This window comes from Meriones unguiculatus, chromosome 18 (assembly GCF_030254825.1).
Source record: "Meriones unguiculatus strain TT.TT164.6M chromosome 18, Bangor_MerUng_6.1, whole genome shotgun sequence".
Taxonomy (NCBI): domain Eukaryota; kingdom Metazoa; phylum Chordata; class Mammalia; order Rodentia; family Muridae; genus Meriones; species Meriones unguiculatus.
This window is the reverse complement of record NC_083365.1, coordinates 72,916,579-72,932,584: the sequence shown is the minus strand read 5'-3', so window position 1 is coordinate 72,932,584 and position 16,006 is coordinate 72,916,579. Positions and strand designations below refer to the sequence as shown.

The following is a 16,006-nucleotide window of genomic DNA, read 5'->3' as shown; positions in this document are numbered from 1 at the left end:
TTTCCCAGCCCTTTTTATTTGGGGCGAGCAAAGTAGTTAAAAATGTCAAACTCACAGTATGCACTGTCAACAACACAATGAGAGGGCTGAAATAAAATCCTTCAAGTTCACAGTGATACTTTATACTTACATAGGGCCTTTCATCAAGAGCCTTCCAATGTTTGAACAAGCATTAACCCTTGCTGTGCCAGCCTCGGCTGCACCTGGAGCCCCAGGCCAGGAGCGAAGACTATTGACTAACAGGGTTAACTCTTTTTCTTGGAAGAAACATCAGATTCCAGGCAGATTCTCATAGGTTGAATTCTCCATCTCTCCAGCCAGATCTGTCCTTTCTCCTAATGTCCTCAGTGCCCAGCCTGTATCACCAACCCCATATAACACGTGGCATGTGTATTAAGGCCACCAGCAAGCAACCTGTACACTAATAGGGAAAGAGAAAGCCTCTGTAAGCCTGATGTTTGATACAGCCGCATGTAAGAAAGCTGGAGTTAGCTGGCCTCCTGACCTTTACTTCAGGGTTTGCTCTTATTTTGGTTTCATTTATGAATGCAGGCCACGGTAACACCTGCAGTCGCTGAAGCCCGTGAGTGTCTTCACCCAGCTATGTGTGGGGCCATCGCTTAGCACCTGCCTCAGCTTTTCCGAGTGCGTTTGTGTGCCTACTTTGTGTCCGAGATGATCTGTGAAGGGAACTGGGAACCAAGAGATGAATAGATCACAGTGCTCGTTTCTAGGGAACCTGCAAATCTCTGGATGGTTCTGTTCTATCCACGTCTGTATAGACCAGAAAGTCATGTGCTTGCTTCCCTGCCTGTCGCCAGGGCTCCTCTAAGATGTCCGGGGAGCCACATGAGCATGATGTGGAGCTGCGTGTTCGTGGAGATTCTCAAAGTTTCCAGGGACTTGTTTTCCCCAAAGTATGCCAATTTCCTTGGTGAGCCCAGGACACAGTTTGGAGTCTCATCTGTGTCCTATTTCTGGTCACACCCCTTTGGAACAAAGTCCGAAGCTTTGCAGGATGTCCCACGCGTGTGCATACCAGTCTAGGGCTGTGGTAAGCATGCAGGGTTACACACAGGCTTCGACTTCCAGTGGGCCACTACAAATTCGGGCACACCACTTCCTTTTCAATGTTTATAAGCAGGGGGTCTAGACTTCTGGGGACACTAAAGGTTCTAGGCTGTTGCAGAGCACAGAGGGATCTGGACTCCGTGGGACCCAGGAGATCTAGATCCCTGCAGATGTGGAGATGTTTAGATTCTGCAGGACCCTGGAGGACCTAGACTAGTTCAGATGCAGAGAGATCTAGGCTCCTGGATACAGGCGGGATGTAGGCTTCCGGGAACACTGCAGGATCTAGATGTTAGAGGTCACTGAATGAGCTTAAACCCTGCAAGACACTGGGGATGCAGGTCCTCAAGTCATTTGGTATCTGGGTTCCTAAAGACACTGGAGACCCAGTCTCCTTGGGTCACGGAGGGATCTAGGCTCCTGGAACACTAAAGGATGTAGGCTCTTAGGACACTGAGGGAAGCAGGCATCTCGGGACACTTTGGAATGCTGGATCTTTAGCCACTACTAGTGTGATCTACTCAGAATATTTAAATAGCACACCCCATATGACTTAGTTCCCTCTGCTGTGATGAAGATAGCATGTGATACATTGAGTTATTTTAGGGTAAATTAGAGGCTTTCCTTGGATAAATGCATCCAGAAATTCTTGGCAAATGGCCATTGTGGGGAAAAAGGCACAGAGGAGGACCTGAAGGTTAGAAGTTGCCGTTGCAAAGGTGACCATTGTAGGAGCTGTGAGATCATCCCCAGGAAGCAGCATGTGGAAATCTTTGGTTATTTTTCACACCATGCAGATTTGAGCACCATCTTTGACTTTTAGGAATCTTCCAGTTGAGGACAAAAACACTTTCATCTAAAGATTACCATTTAAGACATTACAAAAGAAGTTAACAGCTGAATATTCTGGTCATCTTAGGCCTAGCAGCCCTTGACAGGTGAGTGAAGGCCTGAGAGGAGAGAAGACATCCCCTGAGGAGGGCCTGGGATGGAGGAGCACAGGGTGGCCCAGCCCCTCACCAGGTGAGGGTGATTTCTGCAGCAGCATCAGTGGTCACCTGACTGAGACGCGTGGGGAGGGTAGGCTGTCTCCCATGCACTCTGACCTTTTCCTGATACCAAGTTGTAAGTCAGGCTGTACGTGTCTGTGTAACTCTTGCTTGGAAAGTCTGACTCATGTAACACCCTGATGACTCCAAATGTTCAGTTAAACAGAATCCAGCCTACAGTCATGTAATAAGCAGGCCATAAAAATAGGAACACAGGGACTGAGAAGATGTCTCAGCGGGTAAGAGTGCTTGTTATGCAAGCCTGAGCGCTTGAGTTCAGATCTCCAGAACCCATGTAGCTCTCTACGGCCGTGACCTCAACTTAGGTGTGGGAGTGTGGTGTAACAGGAGGATTGCTGGTGTTTGCTGGACAATCAGCCTAGTCGGACACACACACACAAAATAAAGATGAGCTGAAAGTTCAGTAAGAGACCCTGTCATAGAGAAATGAGGCAGGGAGCAACAGAGGGGGGCATGGGCCATGTTCCTTGGGCATATCCACACGTGCCATGTGCATGCACAGGAAAACATGTAAGCATTGCCAGGAGCGGTGACATGTACCTTTAAGTTCAGTACTTGGGAGGAAAAGCCTTGCTAATCTCTATGAGTCTGAGCCTAGCCTGGTCTACATAATGAGCTCCAGGCTAGCTAGGGCTACATTGTAAGACCTTTTCTTAAAAACAAACAAGCCAATTGTATAAACACAAGCATCTACACACCTGTGTACACACACACACCACATGGGTGTATACACACACATCTACACCACACATGCACATACCTTACTCCCTCCACCCCCAGAAAGGAACAAGCAGGAAATATTCTTCCTTCCTTCCTTCCTTCCTCCATCCCTCCCTCCCTCCCTCCCTCCCTCCCTCCCTCCCTCCCTCCCTCCCTCCTTCCTTCCTTCCTTCCTTCCTTCCTTCCCTCCTTCCCTCCTCCCTCTCTCCCTCCTTCCTTCTTTCCTTTCTTCCTCCCTCCCTCCCTCCCTCCCTCCCTCCCTCCCTCCCTCTTTTTCTTCCTTCCTTCTTTTCTTTCATCCTTGCTTGCTTTCTTTGTGGTTTGGAAGGACTGCAGCCCTGTGATAGGGCCTCACTGTAGAGGGGAATCAGATCTCAGGAGAATCGGATTTCCCTAGAGGACTGGAAATGGCACCCAGAACCCTCTTTTACCTTGGTGAAAATTTCCAGCTATTCTTTTTCTTGGGCTTTCCCCTCCCCCATATTGAAAAACACAGCTGTGACTATGCTGACCACATACCAGGACTGCTGGCAGGGCAGAGAATAGATAAACCTGTCCCCCTTCCAGGCCACTGGAAAGCTCTAAGCTCCACCTTTATCATGACCCACTAAGCCATTTCTCAGCCCAGTTGACATAATGCTCACTGTGGGTTAGACTTTCCTCACCCTGCCTCTGGAGGCTCCATCATGTTAGAGAAGTCATGGCAAGGAGCAGGTCAGAGCTATGTGTCTACAAGTTTCGTGATACCTGCCTGTCCAGCTCACTAGCATCCAGTCAACCAAACCAAAGTTGCTCATGCTTGTCTCTTAAAGAGCTGAATGTCAAACAGCATTGAACAGGGGAAAGGTCAGCCCTCATTGTTCCAAACACTTAACTCCAATCACTTTGTAAGGTGGATGGAGTCCAAGGGGCTGGTAAATTAGCTCTTAAGTGTAAAGGGAATGAGTGGGTCTTTGTCGAAACAGAAGACTTTTTTCACCCCATCAGACCCTTGTACACTGTTGCTTCAAGGCAGATGGGAGTGTGGGGGGACCACAGCAACTTTCACTTAACTAGCAGCTGGGTTTTATTTTAATATTCCCCCTACTGTGTGTGTGTGTGTGTGTGTGTGTGTGCGCGTGTGTATGTGTGTACTTGTGTATAAGCACTGGCACAATATTCTGTGAAGTACATATGGAAGAAGTCAAAAGATAGCCTATGGTATCAATCATGAATCTTGCCTTCTTCATTGTTTGAGGCAGGGTCTCTACTAGGTCTCCACTGCCTAGGCCAAGTTAAGTGGCCCCTAGATTTTGGGAATTGCCTTCTATCTTGTCACATCTGGCTTTATGTGGGTCTTAGGGATACAAACTCTGGTCTTTACACTTCATTATCAAGAGCTTTGACCCACAAAGCCTCTTCCCAGTCTGGTGGTCAGGTCTTCAGAGATCATCTGGATGCCAGGGATCTGGTAAAGGAACAGCTAGGTTACCTCGAGCTGTAGTCTAGAAATTGTACCATACTAAAAGCATTTTCACTCTTTTTATTTATTCATCTATCTATCTATCTATCTATCTATCTATCTATCTATCTATCTGTGTATGTATACGCATTCCTTCCAGGACACATGTGTGGAGCTCTGAGAGCAACTGGCCAGAGTCAGTTGCTTTTTTCACTGTGTGAGCACTGGAGACGGACTCAGGCTGTCAGGAAGTGGGTGGTGCACATTTTTACCTGCTAATCATTCTCGCCAGCTCTCATGATTTTATATAATCTCAAAAGTGAAATAAGAAAAGGTTAAAGGACATAAAAAATTATTCCAGTAATACAAATGGAAGTGATCACGGGGTGGAGGCGGTCACACCACAGAAATAGGAGTGAACATTCCTCCTTCCTCACTTCCCATGAATAAGTGGCCATTGTTCGCAATGCACATTGTTTCTTGAGTCTGACACCAAGATCTCTGCTGCTCTAGTCTGTGCTCATTCTGCAGGTGATCACTGGCCTCTGTCCCTGGAGTATGGTTTCCTTAGCTTGTTTCTTCTCCACTTTGTGCTTGCACAACTTATTTCTACCTTCTCGGGCTGCAGACTGCATCCCCGAGAGCAAGCTTGTGTTCATATGTTACTGCATGTTGTGAGCATGCTTGCTGTAGGAAAGTAGAATCACGGGGTTTATGAGTTCATGTGCTTACATGCTTTTACAACTATTTAAACATTTTAATTAATATTAATTAATTAATCAGGTAATAAGGTCCAGTGTAGGCAGGCAGGCCTCAACCGACTATGTAGCCAAAGATGAACTTGAACTGTTGATTCCCTTTCCTCCACTCCCTAAGTGCTGCGATCATAGGCATTCACCAGTAGGCTAGGTTTATGCAGTGCTGGGGATCAAAATCAAGACCTCATTCATGTGAGGCAAGCATTCTGCCAATTGAACTATATCCCTAGATCTTTGAGGGTAATTCTATCTGTTAGCGTCGTATTAAAGATCCTGTAGAGATGGATGAGACGTTATCTTTGTTACCTATATGAAATGGCATATCTGAGGGTCTCAAGACCCTACCAAATCAATAGTCAGTTGCTAATCTTGGAGAAAATAATTTTCAGAAGCAGAAGAAGCATTGGCTGGAAGCAGAGAGCTAGATGTGAGGTCATTGTTTTGCAAGGCAGGGAGAAGGCTTAGTCTAAACATAGACCCTCATCCCCTGGGATCTGCTACCCTCCTTCCTGTCTCCACCCTTAGCGACCTCCACTCTGTATTCTGGTCAGGATTCCCTGTAGCTGTGACCCGGACATAAACAAATAAACAGCACTTACAAGACAACTGCTGCTCTTAATGACATTTCAAAGTGGGTTGGAGGGACAAGCACACAGACGGAAAAAAAAAACCCTAAAAATACAAGTCAGTGTATAAAAAGCATCCAACACATGCAACAGTGAGCCTCACTGTGACAGGCCCAAGGAAGAAGGCTGGGATTCAGGCTTCACAGCAGAGACTCAGGCTGGATGTGGTGACCATCTCCAGGTGGAGGCTGGGGATGAGACATAGCAACTAGGAAAGCCACAGGAACCAGGGACAGGAGAGGACACCAATGAGAGAAGGAAAAATAGAGCAAGGAAGCCTCGACTTTATTTTGATGGTTGAAAGGAAGTGGAATTTGCAGGTTTGTAGTAGCATCTGGCATCCATTCAACTTCATTTTATTTCTATTTTACTGTATAAAATGTGTGTGTGTGTGTGTGTGTGTGTGTGTGTGTGAGTGTGTTTGCAAGCATGCGCACAGGAGTGTGCATGCCAGTGTCAGAGGATGACTTTGTGTAGTCAAAGGGCACATCAGGCTTGAGGGGCAACTACCTTTCCTCCTTTGCTGAGCCACATTGCTGGCCCACTTTACTTTTTAGTTTACTTTAAGATTTCCTTTTCTTTCTTTCTTTCTTTCTTTCTTTCTTTCTTTCTTTCTTTCTTTCTTTCTTTCTTCTTTCAAATTTCATTATATATTTAGCTTTAATTGTATTATATTTTAAACTTTTAAAACTGTATTTTATTTGTGATAGTGGAAATACAGTTTCCGTTACAATGTTGAAAATCAGAGAAACCCTTCCAGCATTCTGCCCAGGAAACAAACAAACAAATCACGTTTTGGCAAATGCACAGAGAATTTTGCCTTCAGGTTTTTGGGAGCCCTTTTATTTTACTACAAGTTGGGAAAGTTTAGTCTTAGAGTTTACAGCAGAAAGTTCCAGATCAAGACACTCCACCTGGAAGAAACGTTAGCCAGGTAGGGAGCTCAGGGCAAGACTTGCAAGGAAACTCAAGACGTGGCTAATCCCCGCGTTCTTGTTTGTGAATCACCCGCCCCCCGCAGTCCAGAGGAGTTGGAACAGGTGGCTGTCTTGCTGCTCTCCTTAAGCGCCCGCTTCTGCAGCCTATTCAGGATCGCGGGAGAGGATCCTCTCACTTTTTCAGAGCAGAGAGAAGCTGGGCCAACTTGACTCCACAGGGGTCACTTCATGCACGTATCACTGGAATCCATTCCCAGACACGGAATTCATTGCAGAGGAGATCCTTTGGCCTCCCCACCCCCTCCTTTCTTTTTGACAGTCAGTTAATAAAGACTCAACAGTAAGCAGCTCCCAGTGATGTCATCTGGGACTTTGTCCACAGCGCCTGTATTTACAAGCTCGCAGCAAGCACGGAGCCGCAGCTCGGGGCTCCCAGGGCCCTGCAAACTCGCGCTGGTCCCAGGCTGGACCGCTGGCTCTGCGTGGCCGATCTTCAAGAAAACCCAGACTCCTTCCAAGCGCGTTTCTGAATGCTTCGCAAGTAAACAGGATCGCGGCGGGAGGACAGCGCCGGAGAGAGGCTGTGGGAGCTTTGCAGTTCCTGGCTCCAGGACCTTGTGATTTCCATTCACCAAAGGGAAGAACTCAATTCAAGTAAGACTCTCGGGATTTAACAAAAGAACAAACAAACAAAACAAGACAAAACAAACAACAAAGCAAAGATCTCGTAACAGTTTTCCTCTGATGTTTCCAGCTTGCTTTCCATTTAAAATGCGATGCTGTTTATGTGTTACTGCAGGCTGTCTGGGGCCACAAGTATGCATTTGTTCAGGGTAATTATAGCGCTCTCAACTTGGGGTTTGGTGAAGAAGGAAGCGAGCTGCTAACAGGACTGGGAATTCGGAAGATGGGACCCTTGCTCCTAAACTAACCCTCCACTTTTGCAGAGGTGTGTGTGGCGGGGTGGTTTGTTGTTTTCTCTTTTAAAATAAATGCCAGATAACTAAACAAAACAGTTAGGTTGACTGGGGAAGTTTGGTAGGAAATTATCAGACTTTAAAAACTGAATGTGATCGTGTGCCTGGAGAGACACCTGCTTCCTCTTGGGTCTTTTTGAGGGTTTCATACAGATTTTAATGTGAGCATGTTGGTTTTCAGTTCATCCCACGCTACTATAATTTTATCCTAGTGCCAGTCTCTCTGTCTCTCTCTCTTTGCCTCTCTCTCTGTCTCTCTGTGTCTCTCCCTCTCTGGCCTGGAATATTTTTACCTTTCCTCTTCTTTCTTCTCCGGTCTCCTCTTTTTTCCCTTTTCTCTTCTGTTTCTCCTCATCTCCCCCAACCATGTACACAACTTCATTCATTTTCAGTTTCAGCCATCTCAGGACTGGAAAGCGCTCTGCAGCCGAAGTCTTTCTTTTCTGGTCCCACCCCCACCCTCTGCGCTCTATGGAGAAACGATGGGGGCTCTGACGGACTTTCTGAGTGAGGGAGCCCAGTTCATGACCCACTGACAAAGCACAGCTTTGACGCCACTGTCTGTTGGCAGCATCCTCACCCTCTCTCTCACTTTCCGTGAGGCTCTTTATACTTTTCAGGCATTCTCTGGGGTTTCAGCATAACGAATGTGTGCGGGATACTGCTGGTTCAGGCGGGGTCTCCCTCTTATTCAGCCTGCAAAGGGTATATAGCTCAGTAAACTGTGGCCTGGAAGTTCTTTTTGAGCGTGTCCAGTGAACTTGCCTTGCAGGGTGTCCTCCTCTGTCCTTGCAGCTCAGACTCTTGCTGGTAGCAGATCTCAGCTGAGAGTTGCCCTCCACCCCAGGCAGCTCAGGACTGATTGGCTAGAGGTGGCTGTTGGCTTGTTAGCTCCTGCCTGGGAGCCGTGACTCATTCTAGGAGACTGACTCCCTCCTGAATTCAGATGCTTTGTCAGCACCGCGGGAGTCTGCGAAGTGACAGCCTTCTTGCCCTTCCCCTGAGCAGCCTGTGTGAAAGGTCTGAGCAGTCTTGGGCCATTTGCTGTGAAATCCTGCCGTGGCCCACCTCCTGCCCACAGCTCCCAAGTCCCCAGCAGCACATGCTCAGCTTGGAGAATGTCCTCTGCATTACAGTTCCACATTCTTCATAGAAGTGTGTGTAACTTAGAGAATCTGCTGCTGATATTTTTCTGTACCTTATCCCATTCCCTTTTCGAGGCAAGTTTTCATGTACCTCAGGCTGGCCTTGAACTCCATGTGTAGCCAAGGATGGATTTGAACTTTTGATCATCCTGCCTCAACCCCCCACCCCCACTGGTTACAGACATGCACCGTCAAGCTAGATTTATGTGGTCCGGGGGACTGAACCACAGCTTCCTACATGATAGGCAAGCACTATACCAACCACGCTACCTGTAGCCTCATCCTTCTTCTTTTCCAGAAAAAACAACAAAACAAAAAACATGACATAAAAAAATCACTTCTCCAGAATCTGCTAGAGACTGAGTCCCACACTCGATGTGGCATGGACGCTTGCATGCCACTCTTCAAGTTCTTGACAACTAGAGCAGAAACAAGATCCACAGGTGGCGCCTGTGCCTTCTGCGAGAGCAGAGCTCTGTTTAGGTGCACAGATAAAGGTGGGCTGGCACCAAGAACATTCCTGTTTTGCTTTGGCTCTGGTTATAGTTCTTCATGTCTCTGTTCCTCATCTGTTTAGCTAGCAGACTGGAGGAAGCCCTGTGATTATTTTAGGGGATGGCCCAAAGGCAAGAAGGCCATCTATGGCAGCCGAAACAGTCCAGACTGTTGCGCAGGGCACACTGCAATATCCGTGTTGCTTCCCAACTCCTACACTATTCCTGCTCAACTTCCAAGTCTTAAGCTTCCCAAGTGAGCCACTTGCGTTTCTTCCTTCCCCTTGACAGTGAGGCCTTCCCTACCTTTTTGTTGATCCTCTTAACCCATATTTTCTTTCCCTGCACTTTTGTCCTCAGGACCCAGGATTTCACTAACTCCCACTCAGATCCAGTGCCCTCCACTCTCTGGACGCATCCGCGTCCTTCCTGGTTGGGACACCATCAGAGGGCTTCTGTAGACGGTCCAGGTGCAGGTGATAATTGGAGTGAACTATTAGTCTTCCACCAGTTTTTGCCACAGGTCTTGGAGCCTCTGGTCACACTGTCACCTCCTAGGGCTGGAGTGATGGCATAGTCAGTCAAGCACTTGGCCTGCAGCCGTGAGGACCTGGGTTTGAGCCCCAGGATCCTCATTAAAAATAAAGTTAGGCATTTATCCCAGCACTAAGGCCACCAAGACAGAGATCCCTGGGACTCGCTGGCCAGCCAGCCTGGCCTACCTGGTGAGTTCCAGGCCAGGGAAGGGTCCTGTTATGTTTGTTCAGCTTGTTGTTGTTTTAAAAACACACATGTACACACACATGCAGGGGTGAACCGCACAGGAGCAATGGCATGTCTTCTGAATTCCTGTTACACACATGCAAATGTGTATGTGCACTGGCACATACATAAACATGTGAGCATACACATACCCTATTACCTTCCTTTGAAAGCAAAGCCAATGTTTCCTCCTAGCATGGAGTAGGTATTAAATGTGAACTGCTGAGTAGAAGACCAAAAGAAATAAGCATTTTTACCTGCAGTAAAACACCCAAAGCTCTGCATGGGTTAGCAGACATTGCCATGTAACGGAATGGCCTTAAACTCTTCACTGTGATTAAAGGCCTGACTTCTGAGTACAAGCTCAGGGTAATTCGTGACAGATGTCAACTACCCTGCCCTGCCTTCTTTTCTCTCTATGCACTCATGGACTTAAACCCTTTTCTGAGATTCCAACTCATTTGTGGCAAAGGACTTGCACCCCAGGGCTGTGCTGCCTGTACCCAAGCCCTGCTTCTCACACTTGCCGCTTTGTGACCCCGTGCACTGTTGAGCTTCCCTCTTCTAGCGCCTTGGAACTGTGAAATATAAGCATGGCTTCTTCGTAGGGGGGTGAGGAAGGGTTAATATATGAGCATGCAGCCTAGGTGGACGGCTTAGGAGGTTAGGGCACCTGGTGGGCACGCGTGCAGATCTCAGTTCCGAAAGACCAGGCGTGGGCTTGTGCACCTGTAAGCCGGGTGCTATGGGGTGGAGTTGGGAGATGGTTGGAGCTTGGTGGTTAACAGCGTAGCTCCAGGTTCAACGAGAGACCCTGTCTCAAGGAAATAAGGTGGACAGTGATAGAGCAGAAAACCCAGCATCCTCCTCTGGCCTTCATGTGTGATCACCAGTGCAGGTCCCCATACGTGCAAGTGGGCATACGCCACATGTATATGTGCCACTCAAACAGATTCACAGATATACAATATATATAAGCATATATTAACATAGCTTCAAAACTTAGCACACCTGTAGCAACTGCACACACATATCACACCTATCCATATACACTGATATATATGGACATATGTATGGATATGTCTGGATGCACACATTCCTAGTGACAGAGAACAGAGTGAGGTACTGCCATGTACTGAAGTGTATCGTCTACAGTCTGTGTTTATTTGCTCACGTCTGTGCCCCTTTCACACTTAAGGGTTCAAAACCTCCCGGGCGGGAGTCGTCTGGGTGTAGACGAGCTCACAGTTCAGCTGCTGGGAGCCGCTACCTGGCGGCAGAATGCTCTGGACCTTTGTGCTCCTTGGCACGCCTCCACGTTCATCCTCCTGCAGTTGGCCTGTGGACCTTCCTGTGCATCTGATTCACCTCCAGGCTTTTGTCCTTCCCATCCCAGGAGCAGGCTTTCTTGCATCCCTCACCACAGTCGGGTCCCATGTACCATGGACCAGTGTGCCTGTTGGTCTTACCCTTGATCCGTTGTGTGTCACAAGGGCAGGCTCTTGCCCTGCCCCCCAGAACTTAGGGTCTTCTATGTGCCCCTGCCGTTAGCAGACTGTGTACTGAGCACACAATTGGGTATTGTTCCCCAAACTTCTCCATTGCCGCTTCACCCCACATCCTCAGTCTGATTTTTTCTCATGACGCCATCTTGGAACCATTCCTGTTCCTCTTCATGCCTGCCCTCCCACTTCTGGGAGAAGTCTGCAGTCTTTTAAATCATCCTCTGTTCTTCCTGTGCTTGGTGCTGCCTGACGAAATGATCTCACCTGTGGAGATTGTGACTCTCAGAATGCCTGAATGCTATAGCCCCATTTAAAATGGCTGAGATGGCTCGTGCTTAAGAGCACTTGCTGCTTATCCAGGGGGCCTGAGTTTGGGGCCAAGCATCCTCTCAGGCAGCCTACTACCACCATGAGCTACAGCTTCATGGGATCAGATGCCCCCTCTGTCTCCTGCAGGCGAATGCACTCACGTGTACCCCCCAAATACACACTATAGAGCATAGTCGAAAACACAGTAAATGTTTTAAAACGCACAATTGAAAATAGAATGTCTTTTAAAAATGGATTCTTTAAATTTCATATTTACCCCTGGATTCTAGTGAGTCTGAGGTTGCAATCATGAACTGAAAAAAAAAATGTGACTGAGTGTGTAAGCCAGTGCCTCACCCAGTTCATGCTGAAGGGTAAGAAAAAGGCATGAATGCATGTTTGATGAGCACTGCAACAGTATGTTAAAATGTTTCTTGCCTACAAGCATGACTGAGACCCCACAAAGCCCTGACTGCTTTTCATGAGTGATCTTATTAAGATTCTTACTTGAATACCCAAGGGAAGAAAATTGAGGTCCAGAGAGGCTAAGTCCTGTGCACAGGACATATGGGTAGTAAGAAGAGTTAGGATTTGCACTCCTCACCTTTCAGTGTGGTCCTCTGTGGGTGTGTGGAGCTCATTGTCTTCAGGGCCTCACCTGGAATCCGGTGTGGGTCATTCACCCCTGCCCTGGACCAATTGTCCGGGAACACTGATAAATCAGTTGAACACATCTAAGTGCCAGCCAGGTGAAACTGGTGACCTGCTCCTCTCTTCAGAATTATCAGCAGCCAAGGCCCAGCCCTTCGGAGCACGTGTCACCACAGCTCAGTGTTGCATGTACTCGGGGTGCTCCCTGCTTTTGCCCTTCAGCCTGTGTGTCACAAGGACAGACCTCTGTTTGCTGTTACTCAGCAGTGAATCCACTGGGGATTAGCTCAAGTTTATGGCTCTGAACTTCAAGCCCACCTATGTTCTTGGCATGGATGTTTATAAGGTCAGCTTGGTCAACTGATAGCCGAGAGATCAGATTAAAAGCTAAAATTATAAGCAGTAGCTGGACTTTTGGTTGGTCCCTAGAAAGTTACCAAAGAAGTAGGGCTTTGTGGAAACAGATCTCTCATTTTTGAGACAGGACCTCTTGTCGCCTAGGCTGCCTTCAGACTGTGCTATGTAGCCAATGATGACCTTGAGCACTTGATATTTTACTTCCAACTCCTTATTGCTGGGATTGCAGGTGTGTGTGTGTGTGTGTGTGTGTGTGTGTGTGTGTGTGTGCCTTTACACCCAGTTTATAATGTGCTGGGAATGGAATCCAAGGCTCCATGCATGGCAGGCAAGCACTCTACCCACTAAGCTACATCATCAGATTGCAGTTTGCACTTTACATACATACAAAGACACAGAAAGCTATCTGTCTATCTGTCTGGGTCAATCCGTCCCTATATATGCCTTGGAATGGAGTTGTGACAGTTCTACAGATGTACTGACTTTGGTGGAAAGAAGTAAGACTGGTAAAGAACACACGATTCGCTTTCCCCTGAACAGGGCATCAGTCTCACCTGTGCGGTGGCGGTCCACCGGGGACAGGGATGGAGTTTGTCAGGGTGCAAAGTTGGTTTGAGATGAAAATCGGTCTCTTTTGTTTTATTGTTTGTTTTTCTTTTTCTTAGATAAGGTCTCATGGAGCCATCCTAGCATCAAAATCACTGTCTAGATGAGGATGACCTATAATGGCTGATCCGCCTGTTTCCACCCCCAAAGTGCAGGGGTTACAGCTGTGCACAACCGTGCCCGGTGTACATGGTGCTAAGGGAGCAAACCCAGGACCTCACGCATGCTAAACAATTGTTCTACCAACTGAGCTACACCCTGAGCCTGTGAGAGTAGATTTAAACAGCCAGAAAGGTTTAGGCTGAACGCTGGGGCCGGTCACTGCACTGCTCAAACATACGTAATCCGACAGGCGCATTCTTTCTCCATTCTCTAATCTTACAGGGTTTAATGCCTTTGGAATTTCAGATTCCCACCTGCACGTCCCTAACAGAAGAAAGAATAACTCTCTTGGGTGCACAGAGCATGACCCACACGTTTACCGTGCCTCGAAACATTCTTGTCTAACAAACTGTGTCCTGTCAGTTAGGAAGCCTCAATTACACAAGGTACTTCCCCATTGTTCCATGAATTAATCTTGGCATTTTTCAGAGTAAGAAACCTGATCTCTCCTCTTAGAAATAAACATCACTGGATTAGGGAGTCCTTTGAATCGACTTTGGACGCACTGTGAGAGTCCAGTGGACTGGGTTCGAGAGTAAAGTCCCTGGCCCATTTTGGAGCATGAGCTCAGGTATTCACACAGCCCGTGAATATGATGGTACTGAATGAAAGAAGAGCTGTTATTTCTGCAATGTGGGAGCAAGTGCTACTGTCAAATGCCTGTCTGACAAACTGTTCCACGAAGACTACATGCTTCATTTGTTGAATTGAATCTGGAAGCGTAGACCTGATCCAGGCCTGTTCAAATGATACCCCAAATCACTCCAGTGTTTCCTCGTTTTTTTACACTTTAAAAATCAACTTGGAGGCCTGGGGAGATGGCTCAGTGGGTAAAGCACCTGCCATGTAAGTAATAGGACCAGAGTTCAGGTCACCAGAAGCCACATTCATTCCAGGTGGGCATTTCGGCCCACCTGCATTCATAGCCTCAGAAGGTAGAAACAGGATCCTGGAGCAAACCCTCTAGGGAGACTAGCCATACTGGCAAGCTCTGGGTTTGGCTGGGAGACCCTGCCGCTATGGTATGGTGGACGAGCAATGGAGAATGCAGAGTAAGTCTGCAGGGCTTGGAGTTCTTGTGTCTTATAGTTAGTCCCTGGACTGACCCTCCACACTCCATTCCTCACACCTACTCTTTGGTAACAAGCTTTTTCAGCTTTTAAAAGCTGTTTTTCCCATTTAAAATGTTGTTTTATTAGCATATATTAATCATATGTGATATTGGTTCCCCTCCCATCCCCTCATCTTCTCAATTAGATCCCCTTCTACTTTCATGTCTGTCTTTCCCTCCTTCCTTCCTTCCTTCCTTCCTTCCTTCCTTCCTTCCTTCCTTCCTTCTTTCTTTCTTTCTTTCTTTCCTTCCTTCATTCCTTCTTTCTTTCCTGGTGTTTGTAGTGAGCCAATGAGATTAATTGAGGTTGCTTATAGGAGCACAGGCAACTTCTCAGGGGTTACACCACTGAATTAAATGTTCCTCCCTCTGCCATGACCATTAGCTGTCTATAGGTCCTCAGGGATTGGGGCTTCTTGAGTCTCTCCCTACTCCATGATGGAATTTCGACAGGCCCAGTCTTGTGGCAATGTTTCCAGGCAATGCTTCTTTATCAGAGTTATGTGTCAAATTATTTCCAGTTATGATAAATAATAATACAGCTTTCTCCCTCTCTCCCTGTTTATTGGCTGGCTTACATCACAGTTTTTCTTAAAATAAATTTGGTGCCTATTTTTATCATGTCTGTAAGTATAGACATTCCTTAATGTCCACTGGGGATGGTTCCAGGGTTCCATCTTCCCTTCAGGAACTCCAACTCCATGATCCTCCCAGATATAAGATGGCATGAAATCTGCATGAAGCCTGTGCACATCCTTCCATAGACTTCATATCATCCATAGATTACTTATAAAATCTGACACAATGAGAACACTGTGCAGTTTCCATGTTGTATTTATTAGGAAATAATGACCAGAGGAAGTGTCTGCACACGCTTGGTACACATACAACTCTTTCTCAAATATGTTCTTCTTGGTAAATGTTTTAAATATTTATTTTTGTGTGTGTGAGACAGGAGGGTTACACACACACACACACACAGAGAGAGAACAGTAATAAACAATACAGTAATCTTTTAAAAATACTGAAAGGGATGCTCAGTTTCTGAAGCGCATTTGCTCTCCCAGCACCCCATGAGGTGACTCACAACCATCTCCTGCTTCAGGAGATCTGATGTGATGGTCTCTTTTGGCCTCTGTGGGCACCTGTGCACATCTGTCTGTTTGTGTGTGTATACACACTAGCACATACGGTGTTGTGCCTATGAAGGTCAGAGGACAGCTTTAAGCAGTCACTTCTGCCCTTTTTCTGGTTCATGGAATCTAATTCAAGACACCGGATCTGTGTGGCAAGCAATTTTACC

General features: G+C 47.0%; 1 protein-coding gene across 4 annotated transcripts in view; it reads left to right on the top strand.

Annotated features, from left to right (window-relative positions):
- Nckap5 (NCK associated protein 5) overlaps window positions 1-16,006 on the top strand; it is an 888,867-nt gene that overhangs the window by 72,582 nt on the left and 800,279 nt on the right. For 2 of the 4 annotated variants that reach the window (XM_060371850.1, XM_060371846.1), the window contains exon 1: window positions 7,165-7,278. The exons of the other annotated variants lie outside the window; for them this stretch is intronic. The gene's annotated coding sequence lies outside the window, so the exon portion shown is untranslated. Of the gene's footprint in view, window positions 1-7,164; window positions 7,279-16,006 lie in introns of those variants that run through there. 4 annotated transcript variants of the gene reach the window in all.